Genomic DNA, 19,645 nt, shown 5'->3' with positions numbered 1-19,645 from the left:
CAAGGAGACACAGGAGATTTGGGTGCAATCATAGGGTTGGGAAGATCCCCTGGAGGAGAGCATTGCAAGCCACTCCAGTGTTCTTGTCTGGGAAATCCCATGGACAGAGGAGCCTTGTGGGCTATAGTCCATGAGGTCACAAAGAGTCAGACACAATTTAGAGACTGAACACACAACACAAGCTAGGACCTCAATCTATGGATCGGTATTTGACCCCAGGTGAAATCTGCTTGGTTGAAGCATCAAGGCAGTATCGATTGACCAGGAACTGCAAGAGAAGGGGGTGACCCCAAGAGTAACAAATGACTTGAGGGACTCATGCAAGGTGGCATTCATCACCCTTTAGCTATTGTCGTGAGGTCACTGGGAGCTCACCTTTGACTCGCCATTGCCCTGGTCCCAGCACCTATATGATGGCATGACAGGTAGTCCATATATAGCTGTCAGATGAACAAATAGAAGCCACCATCATTCGAACTGAGCTTAGTTACACCCTCAAGCAGTATCTCTCTCCTTTGGTCCTTACGATAGCTCTGAGAGTTCTCCTCGGCACACGCTGTTATCTAAGATTCACGGAGAATCTTCTGGAAGCATCAAGCTAATAAACAGAAGCACAAGAACTTCTGAGCATGATCACACGATCCTGTGAACTCTCTATGCTGCCACCCTTGGGGTGATGGGGAGGCAGGGGGATGGGGAGGGCTGCAGGCTGCTGCATTCTGGGACAAATGCCAGCTCTCTGCATCCTTCTCCTTCTTCTGCATGGGTTGCCAGAGGAACCAGAAGTTTGGGCCCCATGTGGCAACTGCCCTAGGCTGTCCTGGCATCATTCTCACTAGCTTTTCTGAGAAGAGCCAAATAAGACATTTTCAAAAGAGCGATGGCTTTTCAGTGGACAGAACTGGAATCTAGGACCAGCTCAGCTCTCCACTGGCCATGGGTCCCTGGCAAGTCATAAAATATTTCTCTTCCTCACTTTCCATGTGTGTCACCTGGGGTGTGGTGATGTGGACTTAAATGGCAAGGGGGGACTTCCCTGGTGGTGCGGTGGATAAGAATCCTCCTGCCAGTGCAGGAAACACAGGTTTCATCTCCAGTCCGGGAAGATCCCACATGCCTTGGGGCAACTAAGCCTGTGTGCCTCAAGTATTAAGCCAGTGCACCACAACAAGCGAAGTCACTGCAATGAGAAGCCTGCAGAGTGCAACAGAAAGTAGCCCCTGCTCTTTACAACTAGAGAAAGCTCGCACGAGGTCATGAAAACCCAGTGCAGCCAAAATAGGAAAATAAATACATTTTTTAAAAATGTCAACAGGAATGTGGAAGGACTTTGGGTGGTACCTGGCACATTACAGATGCTAAAAAAAATTGTCATGAGGGATAAATGAGAAAATACATGCCAAGGGCTTACCACAGGACAATTTGACACCTGGATTCAATTTGATGCCTGGATTCAGTGATCGTTGCTGCTACAGTTATTGTTTCTGACCAGCTCTTGTCCCTGGGGTAATGTCTGTCCAGTGGCCTCACAACGGGAGCTCCCTCCCTCTGGCCAATGTGCCTTCCTTCTCCTGGGGTCCCTGACAACCACCCCCCACCTCTCCACCCTCACTGGTCCTCTCAACCACTCTGAGCTGCCCATTATTCAGTCCTCTGGGCCTCAGCCTCATCTAGCCTGGCCCTCAAGATAAGGCCCATCACCGTCTTCCCCGAACTGCTGGAGCCCCTGCCTCTCAAAAATCCATAGAAAATGTCGGAAAACCTTGGGTCATGACACACTCCCTTGGGGCTCTGTCGTATTTTTTCTGTCTCTTTTCTCAGCTGGGCAAATTTTAAAATTTTATTTATGTATTTTTTCAGTCATTTTTACATTTTATTTTTAATTTATTTATCTTTGGTTGCCCTGAGTCTTTGTAGCTTTGCACGGGCTTTCTCTAGCTGCAGTGAGTGGGGGCTACTCTTTCTGTGGTGCCTGGGTTCTCATTGCAGCGGCTTCTTTTGTTGCAGAGCAGGGGCCCTAGGCATGTGAGCTTCAGTAGTTACAGCACATGGGCTCAGTAGTTGTGGTTCCAGGGCTTAGCTGCTCCTCAGCATGTGGAATCTTCCTGGACCAGGGATCGAACCTGTGTCCCCTGCATTGACAGGCAGAGTCTTATCCACTGCACTACTAGGAAAGCCCCTGGCCAGTTTTAATCATCTCATGTCCATTTTGAGCACATTCCTCACCTGAGTTGCCCAAAATCTCCTTCTCACTGCCCAGGTACCTGATTCTATCCCAGGATTCCTTTCTAGCTGGTGACTTGGCCTCCATCATTGGTGATCACCTTCCCACATCCCATCCAGGATGACCCACAGATCACATGGCACAGCTATGGGCATTCGAGAGGGGGTGGTGAGACAGGAAGGGAGGGGCTAGAAGGGTGCAGGCCTGGGGACCCCCCCAACCAGAGCCCTGATGGAACAAGTGATACCTAATGTGGAGCCTAGCACCGAGTAGCTGCTCAGTAAACACCCTGTTACTCATGCCCTGTGTTGACATTTAACATTTTAAATTGTTTTCAAAAACACCCCAAGTATGCTGGTATCCAGGATCAGACTGCCCACAGCTCTGCCATCTTATGGACTCCATGTCTGGGCAGAAATTGAAGAGAGGGAGGCTTACCCAGCTCCTGTGACATAAGGTAATATGCTAGTGATAACCCAGAGCCCTGGGGAGAGGGCAGGGGGACTGTGCTGGGTCTATGTGAAGAGCTCCAGTCTAGAGGGAAAGATCAAAGGTAGGAATGGACATTTCTGATCATCAGAAATCAGATGTCCTCAGAAGTCGTGACTCTCACTGTCCCCTGCCATCCAGGACAGTAGGGTTGCAGGCCTTGAACCTTGTGAGAAGCATCAGTGTCTGTTGTCCTGGGAAACGCTGGTCACCAGCCTGGCTCACCTTCTGTGTTCACAGATGCAAAGTGGGAAGCAGGCTGGAGGAGCCGCTCTGTGGAGGAGATGGCCCAGAGGTCTGCTGAGGGCCTGTGGGGGATAGGAGAAGGGGGCATGATTGAGCCTGGGAACAGGCATCTCATTTAGGCTCAGGGGGCAAGGAAAGTGGCCCACAGAACTTCTTGAAATTTGGGAGTTGGTCCAGATCAGTGGCCTCTAACATTAGCAGGTACCCGAGCCATCAGCTAGTGCATGCATGCTAAGTCGCTTCAGTCATGTCCAGACTCTTTACAACCCTGTGGACTGTATGCCAGGCTCCTATGTCCATGGGATTCTTCAGGCAAGAATACTGAAGTGGGTTGCCATGCCCTCCTCCAGGGGATCTTCCCAACCCAGGGATCAAACCCGCATCTCTTATATCTCTTGCATTGGCAGGTGGGTTCTTTACCATTAGTGCCATCTGGGAAGCCCCGTCATCAGCTAGAGGGCTTGTTAAAACACAGTTGGCCAGACCCTACCCCACCCCATAAGACATACACAGTATGACACACACACACACACACACACACAGAGTTTCAAACTCAGGACATCAGGGATGGGGCCTGAGTCTGCATTTGGAACAAGTTCCCAGTGGGGCAGATACTGCTGATCCAGGGACCACACTTTGAGAACCACTGATCTAAGTGAGGGCTTTCCTGGTGGCTCAGATGGTGAAGAATCCACCCACAATGCAGGAGACCGTGGTTTGATTCCTGGGTTGGGAGATTCCTGGAGAAAGGCTAGGCTACCAACTCCAGTATTCTTGGTCTTCCCTGGTAGTTCAGATGGTAAAGCATCCTCCCACAATGTGGGAGACCTGTGTTCAATCTAAGTGAGGGCTTCCCTGGTGGCTCAGAGGGTAAAGAACCTGCCTGCCATTGCAGGAGACATTAGAGACGCAGGTTCAGTCCCTGGGTGGGGAAGATCCCCTGGAGTAGGAAATGGTCTAAGTGATGAATACTAGAGGTTCTTCTGCTATGAGGTTTTAGGATCTGATTCCCAAGAAGCACATAAATGGGAAGAAAAAATTGAAAATTAAAGGAGAATTTTATAAGAAATAAGAGGAGATAATTCCACACTTGTCACCTACCTGTGGCTGCAGGCAAGCACCCGGTCAACGGCCCGGGCCTTGCAGGAAAGGGATAGAAGGCACAGCAGACTCACTCTCACCTCCTGTCTTCTCTCAGGGTTTCTTTTCATCTGGTTTTCATTGGATTCTATGTGAGACCATATTTCACGATGCCAGCTGCTTGAGTCTGTAATGAAATACTTTATGTGAAAGCATTTTGAAAATATGAAGTCTAAGGCAGGGGGTTATTTTTAATGTATGTTTATATTTTCTGCTTTATCTCCTTCAAAACAGCAAATTATGATTGCAATAAAAGACTGAGATGTTGTTGATGGGAGAGAGTTGAATGGGATGGAATGGAACTGATTTGAATTAAATAAGAGTTGCATTATCTCCACTCATAGAAGCCGAACACTGAATAGAGGTGGGAGGGGAAGCCTGATGACTCCAAAGATGAAAGAGACCAGCTGCTGGCAAGGACTGGGAAGTGGACTGCACAGTAAGTGCAGAGCATGGGTGTTGTGTTGAGTTCCACTCTTGGGGAATATTCACTCTCAGAGGGCCCGGAGCCACATGGAGACATGGTCTTCAGTACCCGGGACACTAGACTCTGGTGAGCCACAAATGCCTGGGGGCCTGCAGTCAGAATATTTGGAAACTTCCTTGGCAGTCCAGTGGTTAAGATTTGGTGCTTTCATTGCCAGGGGCCTGGGTTCAGTTCCTGGTCAGGGAATTAAAATCCCACAAGCTTCTCTGTGCAGTCAAAAAAAAAAAAAAAAAAGATTTTGGTGACCAGGTCCAAGAACGGGAGCTCAGGCTTTCTGACCCCTGGTGTCTTTCCCACCATCTCAACATCCTTCCGTGGCCTGGGGGTTTCTTCCCTATGAGAATAGCAGAGCACCTAAGACATGGACCCAGCCCCCACTCATTTGGGTTTTCTGTCTACCCTGTATGACTGCTCCTTCCAGCCATCTATCCTGGTGCCCCCTCCCCCCATACACAGGCACAGACATCTACAGGTTCTGAAAAGCTGGTCAAATGCAGTTTGTCCATGAGCTATACCATCTTCCACCCTAGGACAACCAAAGCCAGTGCCCTAAACCCTGTGCCTCTGAGTGCCTCCTAAGCCATGACTCTTCCCATGAGATGAGGAGACCGAAGGGCTAAGCAGACAAGCCCACTGGGAGCTCCCTCTCCACATGGACCATGGTCCAATACACATGCCTATCCCTGGGGGGTGGACAAGGGGAAGCGGTTGTGGGGAGGGCTGAAATGGTACCAGGATATCTGTACACCTGTGTGCAAAGCCCCTCAGGGTTCAGGTCAGAGCTGAGATGGGAGGGCAAGGTGGGCTTCAGTCTTGCCTATAAAACTAAGTGCCAACTTCACAAAGGGATTATATTCTATTTGTATTAGGAAAGAGGCTAAAGAGAGGCAAGGCCAGAATCCCACCCAAGTGTCAGGGCCGACCTCTAGATCTGGCTAGAGGAGCCCAGACAGGTGGGTATGCCACCTGCAGAGTCCCATGGCCCCCACCCTGCTGGTGGAATCACCCAGCATCACTCAAGGGTCCTTCTCCCAGGGATCAGCTACACTCTTCACTAGAGTTGTTTCAAGCCAAGATCCCGGTCCCTCTTGAGAACTCTTGTAAGTGGAGTGCCAGCCAGGGTGGCGCCAGGCAGCCCAGGCCTTAACAACCCCAAGACCTTCTCCTGACCTCTGCATAGGAATGGGGCCAGCAGAAGTCCTAGATGAAGTCCAGTGGGAAATGTGTTTTGGAAACACAGCTGAGGCATCAAGGACCTGCTTTCCATGGGCAGCAGTGGAATTTAAACAGGCTGGGGCTCTGAGCTATTATCAATCAGATAAATGTAAGTCTTGGATTTAGGCTCAAAAATTCAGCTGAACAAGTATCAAATGGAAAAGAGTCCAATAACCAGATCATCAAGACCGCAGACTATCAGCATGCCACAAACTTACCTGAGCCAATAGCCTGCTAAAACAAAACCAGAAAACAAATGCAATTTTTGATCACATTAACAAAAGTATAAAAGACTCCAAATAAAGAAGGTTAAAATGGTTCAGCCCATATCTGGAGTGTTGTGTTCTGTTTTAGGTAGCTTATTTTTAAGGCTGTAGTTCTAAACCAGAATATTCTTTAATTAGTAGGATGATATGGTAAAGAAGTTAGAAAGCAGCCTTGAAAGGGTTTTTAAGGAAATGATTGTTAGGCCTAGAGAAGGCAGGAATCCAGGAGATTTAAGACCTACCTTCCAATATTTGAGGGGTTGTATGTTAGAATGTTTGTTTCAACCTGAATATGACAGTGGATGCTGAGAACAGAAATCCCATCAATAGAAATTGACATGCTTTTTTGGAGAACAGCATGGTCTGCAGTACCAAGGCAAAATCCTCATGCTCTTTGGTCCAGGATTTCTATTGCTAGGAATTTAGCTTAAGGAAGTACTTAGAATGTGCAAAGATTTTCTTGTAATGATGCTTGTTGTTTGTTTAATCGCTAAGTTGTGTCCAGCTTTTTGGGACTCCATGGACTATAACCTGCCAGAAGCCTTTGTTCATGGGATTTCCCAGGCAAGAATAGTGGAGTGGGTTGCCATTTCCTTGTCCAGGGGATCTTCCTGACCCAGAGCTCAAACTCAAGTCTCCTGCATTGGTAGGTGGATTCTTTATCACTGCACCACCTGGGAAGGTACAATGATGTTTACTGTCACGGTATTTATAATATCGTTTAGAAACAGCCTAAGCATCCAGCAGTAGGGTAATGGTTACTACATTGTGATACATCCATGCCATAGAAAATTCGGCAACCCATAAAAATATATCTTCAAAGACTACTTAGTGATATGAGAAATGTTCACAATGTCAGTGAAAAGAATGAGCAGCATATAATACCTATAGTCAAATACAATTCTAATTTTATAAAACACATGCACAGGTGTAGGAGGATCTGGAAATAAAGCTTACCTTAAGAAACAGAAGGCTACTTCCACAAACAGTAAGAAATACACCAAAGTACTAACAGAGCTTATCACTGCAAGTTATATTTGTTGGTGATTTTTTTTTCATATTTATTTTTCTATGTTTTTCAAGTTTCTGCAATGCATATGTATTATCTTTATAATCAGGAAAAAAGTATTAAAAATATCTATAGAGAGGGGATTCCCTTGGTGGTTCAGTGGTTAAGACTCCACGCTTCCACTGCAGGGGGCACAGGTTCTGTCCCTGGTCGGGGAGTTAAGATCCTGCATGCGCATGGCCTCCTCCTCCCCCACCAAAATTTGTAGAGCTGTTGTGGGCTGAACAGGTGATACACTCGGGGATGAAGCAGCAGCCAGAACTGCTCAGTACCAGCTTCCCCATGAGGTGGAGGCCTCCCTGTTGCTGAGTGACAGGGACTGGGTGAGAGGTTGAGTAACAGGGCTGCTGAGTGTGAGAACCAAGGGCTTCCCTGATGACTTAGTGGTAAAGAATCCACCTGCCAATGCAGGAGACTCAGGAGACACAGGTTTGATACATGGACTGAGAGGATGTCTGGAGAAGGAAATGGCAACCCACTCCAGTATTCTTGTCTGAAAAAATCCCATGGACAGAGGAGCCTGGCGGGCTACAGTCCATGGGGTCACAAAGACTTGGACACAACTGAGCGACTGAGCACACGCTCATGTGGTTTAAAACTCTAGCTGATGGACTCCCTTGTAAAGTCTGCAGAACAGATTCAGTTCCAATCCCTGAAGCATGAGGTTTTCCCCAGAAACAAACCATCCACATGTAAAGCATCCTATCTTCTCCCCTCAACTTTGCTGCCTCACTCATCTGCAGCCGCTTGGCTAAGGTAACAAGGAGCATATAGTTCAGCTTCCTTTCACAGACGGCAATACTGAGTCTGCCATCAAAAGTTCTAGACACCAAGCCTGGGACAGTGATGCATCTGTCTCCTACCAAGGCTTTGGACTTCTGCAGCGGTCCCCCATCTTTTCAGCACCAGCGATCAGTTTCGTGAATGGCAATTTTTCCATGGACCTAGGGCAGGGGGGATGGTTTTGGAATGATTCAAGCACATTACATTTATTATGCACTTTCTTTCTATTATTATTACATTGGCTGCACCTCAGATCATCAGGCATTAGATCCTGGAGGCTGGGGACCCCTATTCTAGAGGTTTCCTTGAGGGAGTTATTTTCATGAGAGATCTTCAATGGGTCCTAGAAAAAAAAAAAAGCCACAAATATAATAATGACTAGAACTATCTGAGCACTGATGCATTCCTGGGTTATCAGCCACTGCTCCTTTCCCCCTCTCCTCCCACCAGCTACACACATACACACGTGTGCACACAAGTACAGGCACGCGCACACACACAGTTTTCCCCATAAAGGCTCTGCGGGTCAACTAATTCAAGCAGTTCCTGACTTTCACCAACAGAGCATGGAAAGCAGGGGTTGTTTTTAGAAAAGTCAAAACTCTTTTTGACCCCATGGACTGTAGTGAGCCAGGCTCCTCTGTCCATGGGATTCTCCAGGCAAGAATACTGGAGTGGGTTGCCATTTCCTCCTCCAGGGGATCTTCTCAATCCAGAGATCGAATCTGTGTCTCCTGCATTGACAGGTGGATTCTTTTACCTGAACCACCATATTTCCAGCTCTTCCTACACCTGAAACATTTTCCAAGATAAGGCAGTCTTTGGCTATGAATATATACTTACCAAGAGTCAGAAATGCCAAATTGGACCATTTCACACAGCAGGATCCTTCACTGCCAATCTTCATAACATCATGGGGAGAGGATCTGAATATCCCCCTAGAACAAGCAAAAAATCCTAATAACCCAGTATAAGTATATACTGTATGAATTTGAGAAGCTCAGCTGACATTTCTTGATGTCACTCTCCTGCTTTATAAAGCGAGAGTGGGATCACCAAGGTACCTCCCAGTTTTAAATTATATAATTTCACCCAGCTATAAATGGATCTAGACCAAGGGTTAGCAAACTTCAGTTGGTGGATCAAATTCAGCTCACTGCCTATTTTTGTAAATAAATTTTTATTAGCACACAGTCACGCCTGTTTGTACATACAATCTATGGCTGCTTTCATAACACAACAAAGTTGAGCAATTGGGACAGAGTTGCCATATAGCCAAAAATAATTGCTCCTTGCTCTTTTTCAGAGAAAGTTCCCCAACTTCTGGTCTAGACCATTAGAAACTAAGGTAGCCTTAGTTAGATAACAGGAAACCAGGTATTCTGTTGGGAACACACAGCAATGTATCCATAAGCCGGGAATCTATTCTATTTATATTTTGAGCCTGTGCCACCTCTTGGGATCACGCAGCAGGCAGCAAACTTATGAGACGTGTTAAGTAGAACTTTCTTGTCATTGTCCTAAAACTGCTGCTTTTGAGCTTCACTGAGTGTGCCCTTGGCAGGCACCTGCCTCCTCCCCTTCCATTCCCTCCACTATCCCATAGATTTCCATCACATTCTTGGTCGCCCTTCCTCTTTCCAGACTTTACTGTTTGGTCTTTCTTTTGAGTTCGTCCTCAAACAGAAGGCTCTCTTTCCGCGCGAGCATTTTAATTGCCCTTCTCTGGACCATGTCCGAGTTCATTACATCTCTGAGGGGCTTATGACCCAAACCGCACATCTTCAGGAACACACTGTGGCTTCGAGCAAGGAGGGAAATTTGGACCCTGGGGCTCATGGGGTGGAGGGCCGAGCCCTGTGGTCAGACTTGGACTGGAATCTTGGCTCCCAAAGATTCCAGTTATGAGGCTTCATGGGTAAACTGCAAGGCTGCCTCCAGAACCTCTAAGGTTGGTTATAGTCATGAGCTGGTGAGACATGGGACACAGTGCAGACCCTGCAAGAATGCACAGCCTAAATGAATAGTTGGCTGATAGTGCTCTGTGGATAGGCTTCCCAGGTGGTGCTAGTGGTAAAGAACTCGACTGCCAGGGCAGGAGATGCCAGAGATGAGGGTTCGATCCCTGGCTCAGGAAGAGCCCCTGGAGGAGGAAATGGCACCCCACTCCAGTATTCCTGCCTGAGAGATCCCATGGACAGAGGAGCCTGGGGGACTTCGGTCCATAGGGTCGCAAAGAGTCAGACATGACTGAAGCGACTTAGCAGGCACACACACCGTGTGGATGCCCATCTTTAGAGATGTGTATTTGTATGTGTGTGTGTATATAGTTCATATCACAACTGATTCCTCTGAAGATAAGACTCTCTCTCTCAGCTGCTTCAGTCGTGTCCAACTCTGCGACTCTATCGACTGTAGCCCACGAGGCTCCTCTGTCCATGAGATTTCCCGGGCAGGAATACTGGAGTGGGTAGCCATGCACTTCTCCAGGGGATCTTCCCAACCCAGGGATCAAACCTGCATCTTCTGCATTGCAGGCAGTTTCTTTACTGCTGAGCCACTGGGGAGGCCCATATATATATACAATAATTTTTAAGCTAACAACATGTTTCTGAGCTGAACATTAGGCTCCTTGTGGGCATGCAGCCTCACCCATGTTTCTGCATACTCAGGGACCAGTATGGCACCTGTGACATATCGAGCTGCCTCGGTGAAGGAACCCTGAAGGCCACCATGAGGCCCAGAAGAGTAAATTCCAGGAGAATTTAAAGCCATAAATGAGGAGCTATAATTGCTTCATAAATACCAGGTAATTCGTATTTTAAGCTGATCAGCTCTCAGAACCAGAGTGTAAAATGTTCTTTAGCCAACTGTGATTGAACACGGAATACGAGCCAAATCCCTTCAAATAGGACGTGTCCTTTGCACCCCTAAGTATTGGTTTACAACTCATTAGCTAACTGACAGAGCACTGGGAGGGCAGGGTTGGAAAAGAAATGTAACCCTGGCGGGTCCCAAGCCATTGTCACCTGGAGATAATACATCTCTGAAATGTGAAGGAAGTCCGTGAGAACCCATTTTCAGTCTGTCTCACTCAGTGGATATCCCAACCTTTAGCAAATACTCTCTTTGCGACCCCATAGGCTGTAGCCTGCCAGGCTCCTCTGTCCATAGAATTCTCCAGGCAAGAATACTGGAGTGAGTAGCCATTGCTTTCTTCACGGGATCTTCCCAACCCAGGGATCGAACCCAGGTCTCCTGCATTGCAGGCAGATTCTTTCTCATCTGAGCCATCAAGGAAACCCCTAAGGGAATACAGAGCACCCCCTCTCTTCGTGCTCTTGGACCTTGTGCCCTGCATCTGGTGAGTATGATTGGACTGAGTTTCCTGGGAACTGCTCACCTGGCAAGTGGCTCATGTGTCCCTCACCTGCTGGGTCACTACAGCGGAGAGTGGCCTCAAGAGGCCCTTGTCCCTAATCTCAGGGTCGACCATCTCAGACCCAGACAGCCAGAGCCAGATTACCTGAGAGCTGAGAGCAGCCCAGAGCATCTCCCGCCTCACCTGGATCAGCCCCGAGTAACTCTCAGTGTTTCAGAAAAGCACAAGAGTTTCCCATTACCCCTGAACAGACCCCTATCTCTAATCAGGATCACGCATTAATGACAGAGACAAGTCCTCAGGAAGATGAAAGGCCTTGTATAATTAAAAAGATAAGAGTGGGCCTGGGAGAAGGAAATTGGGATTCAATTAACACTAGCGTTCTTCCCTCTGCCCTCCCCCACTATCGAATGTTCCACCAAGAAGTGCCCTCTCTCCTCCCTAAGAGTGAAAGGCTGAAGGGCTCTTATTTATGGCCTGGTTGGAGTGGGGCCTGGGGCCTTCCTCGGCCCAGGGAGTTTGTTTACTTAGAGTTCAGGAGGGGAGGGGAAGAGCAACACGAATCCTGCAGAAGGAGGTAACGAGCTGCTTTTGACTCCTTTTCTTGCCTCGCCTTAGCTCCTCTGATCTTCTTGACAGGGGAAGAAAAATACTCAATAGAAGGTCTATTTCCTTCCTCCTTCAGCCCGAGGCTGACACAACAGGCTAAGGGTCACTGCTGAGAAAGCTCTGTTGGGGTTATTTGTCTTGGGAAACCCGGCCACTTCCCCCTTTCCGTCTTTCTCAGGTTTCCATGGAGGCAGAGGGAAGATAAGGTTGGAGACACAGCTGCTCAAAGGGTCTGTGGGACAGGTGGGAGCCCAGCTCCAGAGACCCCTACTCTTGGGGAACCTCTGAAGGGTTCTGAAGCCAGGAGCAGTTTGCTGAGGTCCCTGGTCTTAGCTGGGCTTGGCAGGGTGGGGATAGTTTAGGGGGCTTCAGGGACGAGCAGCAGCTCACAATAGGTCTGTGAGATTTGTTTCCAAGATGCCTTTGTTGTTGTTGTTCAGTCACTAAGTCGTGTCGGACTCTTTGCAACCCCATGAACTGTCGCACGTCAGGCTCCTCTGTCCTTCACTATCTCCCAGTGTTAGATCAAAATCATGTCTATTGAGCTGGTGATGCTACCTAACCATCTCATCCTCTGCCAACCCCTTCTCCTTTTGTCTTCAATCTTTCCCTGCCTCTTGCAACTATTTAACTTCTCAGCGAAGGCAGCCCTAGGCCCCAAGACCTTATGGTAATAGAATATGGTGGTCCATTTGGATGGATGGGTTAGGTTTTGGAAACTCTCCTTTTGTGAAAGGATGGTGAAGGCTTCTCCCTGCCTCTCTTTTCAAGGGTTTCATGGAAACCTGAATCAGAACCCCACCCCCCCCACCGGAAAGCACCTCTCAGTCAGCCTGCAGGGCCCTCGAGGCTGTGTGTCACCAGACCAACGGGATCCATGAAGGTAAGGAGGATGGCGTTGAGGAAACCAGCCCAGGACATCTGGGAACGAGAAGACAGAAAATGTATGACAGCTGGAAGGAGTGGAGAAATTTGCAGATAGAGCAGAATTATCCATCATATTAGATCTTGTTCTATGCCCGCTTAATCACCTGGAAGCTCTATTCAAGGTTGTATATTAACCTCACTTACTACACGGCGGGCACCTCAAGTTCAAGACCTTTAAAGCCAAACTCCACATTTTAACCATCCAATCTCTTTTCCTCTCATGTTCCCTACTTCAGCAAACGCCTCCGTTAGGACTTTCTAAGCCTCGGTTATTCAATCCACAACATGGAAGAAGCAACACCAGTTCTGTCTCCTTCAGGATTGACAGAATCAAAGAGAGAAGCCAGAAACAAACACGTTTTGGGAAATTTATCAACAAAATGAGAGGCAGTTCACCAAAACTGGAGACCTTGACTCTCCTCTTCCTCATGGCCCACCTCAGTCACCTCCTTACTGATCTGGCAGCCTGGATGGGAGAGGAATTTGGGGGAGGATGGAGACGTGTATGTATAGCTGAGTCCCTTCACTGTCCACCTGAAACTACTACAACATTGTTAAGGGGCTATGTGTGATAAGTTGCTTTCGCTGTGTCCTACTCTTTGTGACCTCTGGACTGCAGCCCAGCAGGCTCCTCTGTCCATGGGATCTCCAGGCAAGAATACTGGAGTGGGTTGCCATGCTGTCCTCCAAGGGATCTTCCCAACCCAGGGATCGAACCCAAGTCTCCTGTGGCTCCTGTATTGCAAGCAGATTCTTTACCGGAGCCACCGGGGGAAGCCCTAATGGGCTATACTCTAATATACATTAAAATGTTTTCCAAAAAAAGGTAGAGACGCTGAGGCTTGGAGAGGTTAAGTAGCCTTTCCAAGATCACATTATGCCTAGAGGCAGAAACAGGTAAAGAAGCCAAGCACTTCTAGTGTTTTCTCTTTGTGAAAATCCAGCTTCTGAAATCACATTATGTAGGCATTTACATCCTTAGTTATTATCCATGGCCTGCTCTATTTTCTAAGAACTGCTTGCTGCATGCTCTAGGGCACAGATGGGGACAACAGCATCACAGGTAGATGAAGGAGTCACCTCCACTTTAGGACAACCTGCTAAGCTAGCCTGAGTATCGCCAGCCATCAATTGACAAGCCTCAACTGAGTGCCTGCCATATGACAAGTGTCAAAGAAGCCAAGGCTACAGGATGCATTTCCTAGAGGCACAGTTCAATAGAGAGCCAGGGGGTGAAAAAAAAAGAGAAAAGAAAAAATAAGAAAGCTATAACATTTGAGCTTAAAATGTCACAGGGAGCCAAGGAAGTTGTCTGATGGATTGCCCTGTCATCTCCAAGCCAAAAGAAAAAAAATTTCAGATCCATCAATGTGTTCCTGCCCTTTTAATCCAAACAATATTTTACAGCATTGGAACGTGAAGAAATTATTTTCTTAGACATTCAACAATGTGTGAGGATTGCCGAGCACTTCACCAGAAAGCAGCAAGTGAGAACCACAGGTTGTTCTAATGTCTGTGCGTTGATCCAGATTATATGTAAAAGTATACTGTAGCATACATGAGAGCCTACAAGGTGCTATATGTTTATGTATTCATTCATTCACTCATTCATGGGGAGCCCACTGTCCACATGGCTCTGCCCCAGACATTGAACATGAAGGGACACATGTGTACTTGTGCTCCAACTGCCCAGGTCAAGGCCAATTCCTGCCTGCCCTGGACCTGCTCCTCACTCTGGCTGGCTTCCTAGTCAGTAGGCATGTTGTCCAACGTCCTCTCAGGCTTTTCCTGTATGCTTCTACCACCTGCCCCTTGAATTAAGCGTTTGACTCTTGGGCCCAGGTGCTATGGCACCACAGCTTTACTTTACACTGGCTTCATAGCAAAGGCATCCGAGTGAGGTGATATGTGATGCGGGTATTTGCCAGTTCTCAAACAAGTCCTGCCTTCTCTCATCCTCGGGTCTTAACTCACAGTGCTTCTGCCTCCTCTAAGCGATCCTTCCTGATCCCCTCAGTCAGAGTGATCTTCCCCTTTCCCATCATACTTGGCTCCTCAGTGATCTGCTTTGTATTTGAATTATCCATATGTGCATCTACCTCTACTGCTAGATGTGAGTCATCGTTGTGTGTGCTCAGTCACTCAGTGGGTGTCCAGCTATTTGCTACCCCATGGAGTATAGCCTCCTCTGTGCATGGAATTCTCTAGGCAAGAACTCTGGAGTGGTTTGACATTCCCTTCTCCAGGGGATCTTCCCAACCAAGGGATCAAACCCACGTCTCCTGCACTGGCAGGTGGATTCTTTACCACTGAGCCACCAGGGAAGCCCACATTATTGTTATTATATTGCCAATAAATGGTAAGTACGTCTTTAAGTCAGCCTACAACTTATTTTCGTGAGGGGTACTTCCAAGATTTGACTCACTTGGGACAGAATCTATTAGAAAACATTCATGTGGCCTTAGTTTAGATATGCTACAAAATACATCCTTTGGTGCCATTCTGGTTCCAGACACTTTGACATATATTAAAAATTCAATTTAATCCAATTCTCAATGAAACTTCTAGGGTTGAAGTAAGTATTCTCATTTAATAGATGAGGAGACTGAGGCTCAGAAAAAATTAAGGCTGTACTCAAAGTCATACAAATAATTATCAGAGCTGGGATTTTAAACCCTTTTCTTCAAGTCCCATATTCTTCTCACTATACCACTCCTGTAAAGAAAGGTCTTAGTGAACTGAATTATTTGGAGTTCCTTCTCATAATATATTGACTCAAGAGCTTCACTGAATTTTCTAGCTTATCAGAAATGCTGAGATAGACAAAGTATTTGGTGAAATGGATTACAGAACCCAGAGACAGATCTGCAGGTAGATGGACACCACTTAACACAGAACACAACCGATGTTGCAGATCAACAAGGAAAGAATTCGACGAATCTTGCTGGGCCTACTGGTAAGCCATTAAAAAAAAAAAACTAAATTGGAATTCTACTTCCCAGCAGATACAAAATCAATTTAAGATGGCTTAATAACTGAGGAGTGTAAGATTTAAAACTTTAGAAGAAATTGTGGGGGAATATCTTTATGACCTTGGGATGGGAAATACTTTTATCTGAAAACACAATATAAAAAATAAAGCTCATAAAGAGAAGATTGTTAACTTTGACTAGATTGAAATTAAGAACATGGGTTCATCAAAGTACACTGTAAAGAAAATGAAAAGACAAGCTTCTAACTGGGAGAAAATATTTGCAACACATAATCAACTAGAGATTTTCAGAACAGAGCTTTTGCAGATCAGTGAGAGAAAAACAAACAATTTGACAAAGAAGGGTCAAAAGAAATCAAAAATAGTCATTTTTCAGAAGAGGAAACATAAGTTGCTGATAAACACAAAATTTCACTCAACCTCACTGGTAATCAGGAAAATTAAAAGTCAAACAACAACAAGAAACCATTATTCACTCCAAAATGTAAAAGTCTGATAATACCAAGTGCTGGTGAAAAACGTGAAGCAAGCAAACTCTCATTGTTGTCGAGTGTATATTGAAAAAGCCACATTGGAACAATATTAAGTGTTGTCCATTACATTTGAAGATATGCATTCCCTGTGACCCTAAAGTTATACTCTTGGATGAATATCACACACACACTTGGCCTTTGCAGCAAGTAACAGTGAAAAGAATGTCCACGGCAGCCTCACTGTGATAGAAAAACATGCTGGCGGCAAATCAACGAAACAAATACTCATTAACAGGAAAATAGATGGATGGCTTTTGACATAGCCCCGCACTGGAGCAGCATCAGCCATGAAAAGAAAGTGCAGATGCCAACATCAACACACAGAAATCTCACAGACATTCACTGAACAAGATGAGAACAAACTCAGCTGCATAATAGTACACCTGTTGGGACTTTCCTCACTGTCCAGTGGTTAAGACTCCACACTTCCAATGCAAAGAGCAAGGATTTGATCCCTGGTCTGGGAACTAAGATTCCATATGCCTCACAGTGTGGCCAAATAGAAAAAAACAAACAAATAAATAATAACAACAAAAAAGAATATGCATATTACATTATTGTTGCTTGCTTGCTCAGTCATGTCCAACTCTTTGCGACCCCATGGACTATAGCCCCACAAGGCTCCTCTGCCCATGGAATTTTTCAGGCAAGAATCCCCGGAGTGGGTTGCCACTTACTCTTCCAGGGCATCTTCCCCATGTAGGGATCAACCCTGGGTTTCTTGTATCTCCTGCATTGGCAGGTGGATTCTTTACCACTGTGTCACTTGGGAAGCCCCATGTTACATAATACTACTTAGATAGTGACTTCATTTTCACTTTCAAATTTTTAAAATAGGAAGCATTAAGCAATCTATTGTTTGGAATACATAGATTTGGGGCCAATGACATAAAAAGTAAAAGGAATAACGAACCCAGAATTCAGGATACTGGTCACCTTTGCTGGGCGAAAGGGGTCTGGGGTCTCCAGTGGTTCCACAGATTATATTCTACCTCGCATGCTGTGTGGTATTCATATTGGTGTTTATTATGCAAGTCTTTCTGCCTCATCTATTCTATATGGACTATATTGTGAGTATGAGTTTGGTAGAGGACCCAGACAAGGAAAATTAATATTTATAATTCAGAGTGAACAGCATCTAGTGCTCTGGACACACCTCAATCCAACAGCAACACTAAACTCCTCTTACTGAAGTCTATATGGCCAGTACCTGGCACACAGATCATTACACATGCATAATGATAACTTGATAAGGGAATGAATGGTGGGAGGGTCAACTGTATGAATGGGTGGATGGACAGACAGTTGACTGAATGAAGTGGACAGCTCAAGAGCCAAAATAAACATGAAAATATTTAATAGAAACTCTAGGGCAAATGGGAGAAAGAAGCAGGAAACTAAATAAGACTTGAGAACTGCAGCCAGAACTTTCTTTCTCTTATCTCCCGAATGCACTCAGTCAGATAAAATAAGAATCATCTAATTTAGCATAAACCTAATTGAACCCCTCTTTATTAAATGAAAAGAAGACTAACTATTAATTCGGCACAACCCTACCACCACCACCCTATTCTCACTAGTCAGCTTGGAGAATTGCCTGTTCTTTCTCAACTCACTCATGTTTGCCCTGAACCCAGCTCAGTCTTCCTAATGTACTTTGATTATGAACACACTTTACTGGTTTGCAAGTGTGATGCCCTTCTGGACCCTTCTAGGGTGTAGGCTTGATGAAGGGAAATGTGTTCTACTCATCTGTTAATCCTGCATCTATTATGGTACTTAACAGATCACATGTGTTGGACACATACTTCTTTTGAAATTAACAGACAGGAGATGCGTTAAAAGCAGTGTATCTGAGTCAATGATTCCAAACTCAAGTATTAATAGATTAGCAGAGTAGGAATCTCAAAATCAGAAGGAAGGGCGAAAATACAAAGTAGACCCTAGGCTGATAATGGCTAAGATGTAAAAAAGTACTTTACACCAAGCCCTGAAGTCTTGCAGAATCTTCTACTAAGCCAAGCAAATCTGATGCACACAATATGCCTATCGGGCCACACACAGCCTAGGGGATAAAGAGGCTCTGTAAAGTTTAGACAAGCTATCTTTAGAAGGTTGAATAAAAGTCAGCTTTGTGGAGACTCAAGGGGGAGCATATGTGGTATACTTATAGCTGTATATATGATATAGTATATATACGTGTATACATATAGTATACTTACGTAGGTTTCCTTGATGGCTTAGATGATAAAGAATCTGACAGCAATGCAGGAGACCTAGATTTAGTCCCTGGGTCAAGAAGATCCCCTAAAGAAGGGAATAACTACCCACTCCAGTATTCTTGCCTGGAGATTTCCATGGACAGAGGAGCCTGGCAGGTTACAGTCCATGGTGTTGAAAAGAGTCAGACACAACTGAGCGACTAGAACTTTCACTTTTGACTTATAGCTGATTCACATTGTATAGCAGAAACCAACACAGCACTGTAAAGCGATTATTCCCCAATTAAAAATTTTTTTAAATTCAGCTTTGAAAAATAGGATATTTGAGATAAAAAACTATTTTTGGTATTTATCCCTGGAAAACACTCACTTTAGGGTGCCCTGGAAAGGACAGGCAGGTGACAAGGCCAGGAAGATGTGCAGAAACACAGTGAGGTGAAGGAGAGGAGGGAAGATCACGCATAGAGAAGGGTGAACCTTGCATGGAATTAATCACACTTCTATGATGGCTCAGGTCACTGTCTGCATTGATCTTACAGGAATTCTTGTGCAGTAGCCAAAAAACTCAGTTGAAATTCTTCTAGCAGACACTGCTGCAAATTCCTCTTCAAAAAATCAACTAAGTTGCTTGATTTTGTTTATACACTAAATGCCTCTTTGCATCCAAATGTAAAAGCAGAACTCAGGAAGAGACCAGAACTCATAACTGGACCTGATGATTTCTTTCCTGCTTCCTTTTGGAAATATTCTCAAATCTCAGTAGTTTGCCTGATTGGTGAAAGGTGCTGTTGTCCAGCCACTGGATGACATGCCACACAAGAGCAACAACAGGGCTATTACAACGTGTTGACTGGTTGACCACTCACTATGTGCAGGTACTCTCTTAATCCGTGAACCTGCATTTTCTTTGAAACAGTCACAACAGTGCCCTCAAGTCGGAATTATTACTCCATTCTCTATATGAGAAAACTGACTTTTGAGAAATAGAGTGAGCTGAGCAAAGGTTTGTCTCCATGGCAATGTAATTTAATTTTCTTCTATTTGATATTCATAAAAAGACA

General features: G+C 45.7%; 1 long non-coding RNA gene across 1 annotated transcript; it reads left to right on the top strand.

Annotated features, from left to right (window-relative positions):
* The first annotated feature begins 11,560 nt into the window (after positions 1–11,560).
* Positions 11,561–15,215, top strand: LOC129622431 (uncharacterized). Its single transcript, XR_008699977.1, has 3 exons — positions 11,561–11,878; positions 12,682–12,793; positions 13,074–15,215. It is a non-coding gene; the product is annotated as an uncharacterized LOC129622431 (long non-coding RNA).
* Positions 15,216–19,645: the final 4,430 nt, after the last annotated feature.

This window comes from Bubalus kerabau, chromosome 11, assembly GCF_029407905.1.
Source record: "Bubalus kerabau isolate K-KA32 ecotype Philippines breed swamp buffalo chromosome 11, PCC_UOA_SB_1v2, whole genome shotgun sequence".
In the NCBI taxonomy this organism is placed as follows: Eukaryota; Metazoa; Chordata; class Mammalia; order Artiodactyla; family Bovidae; genus Bubalus; species Bubalus kerabau.
The sequence above is the reverse complement of the archived record's forward strand: the minus strand, read 5'-3'. Positions and strand labels throughout refer to the sequence as shown.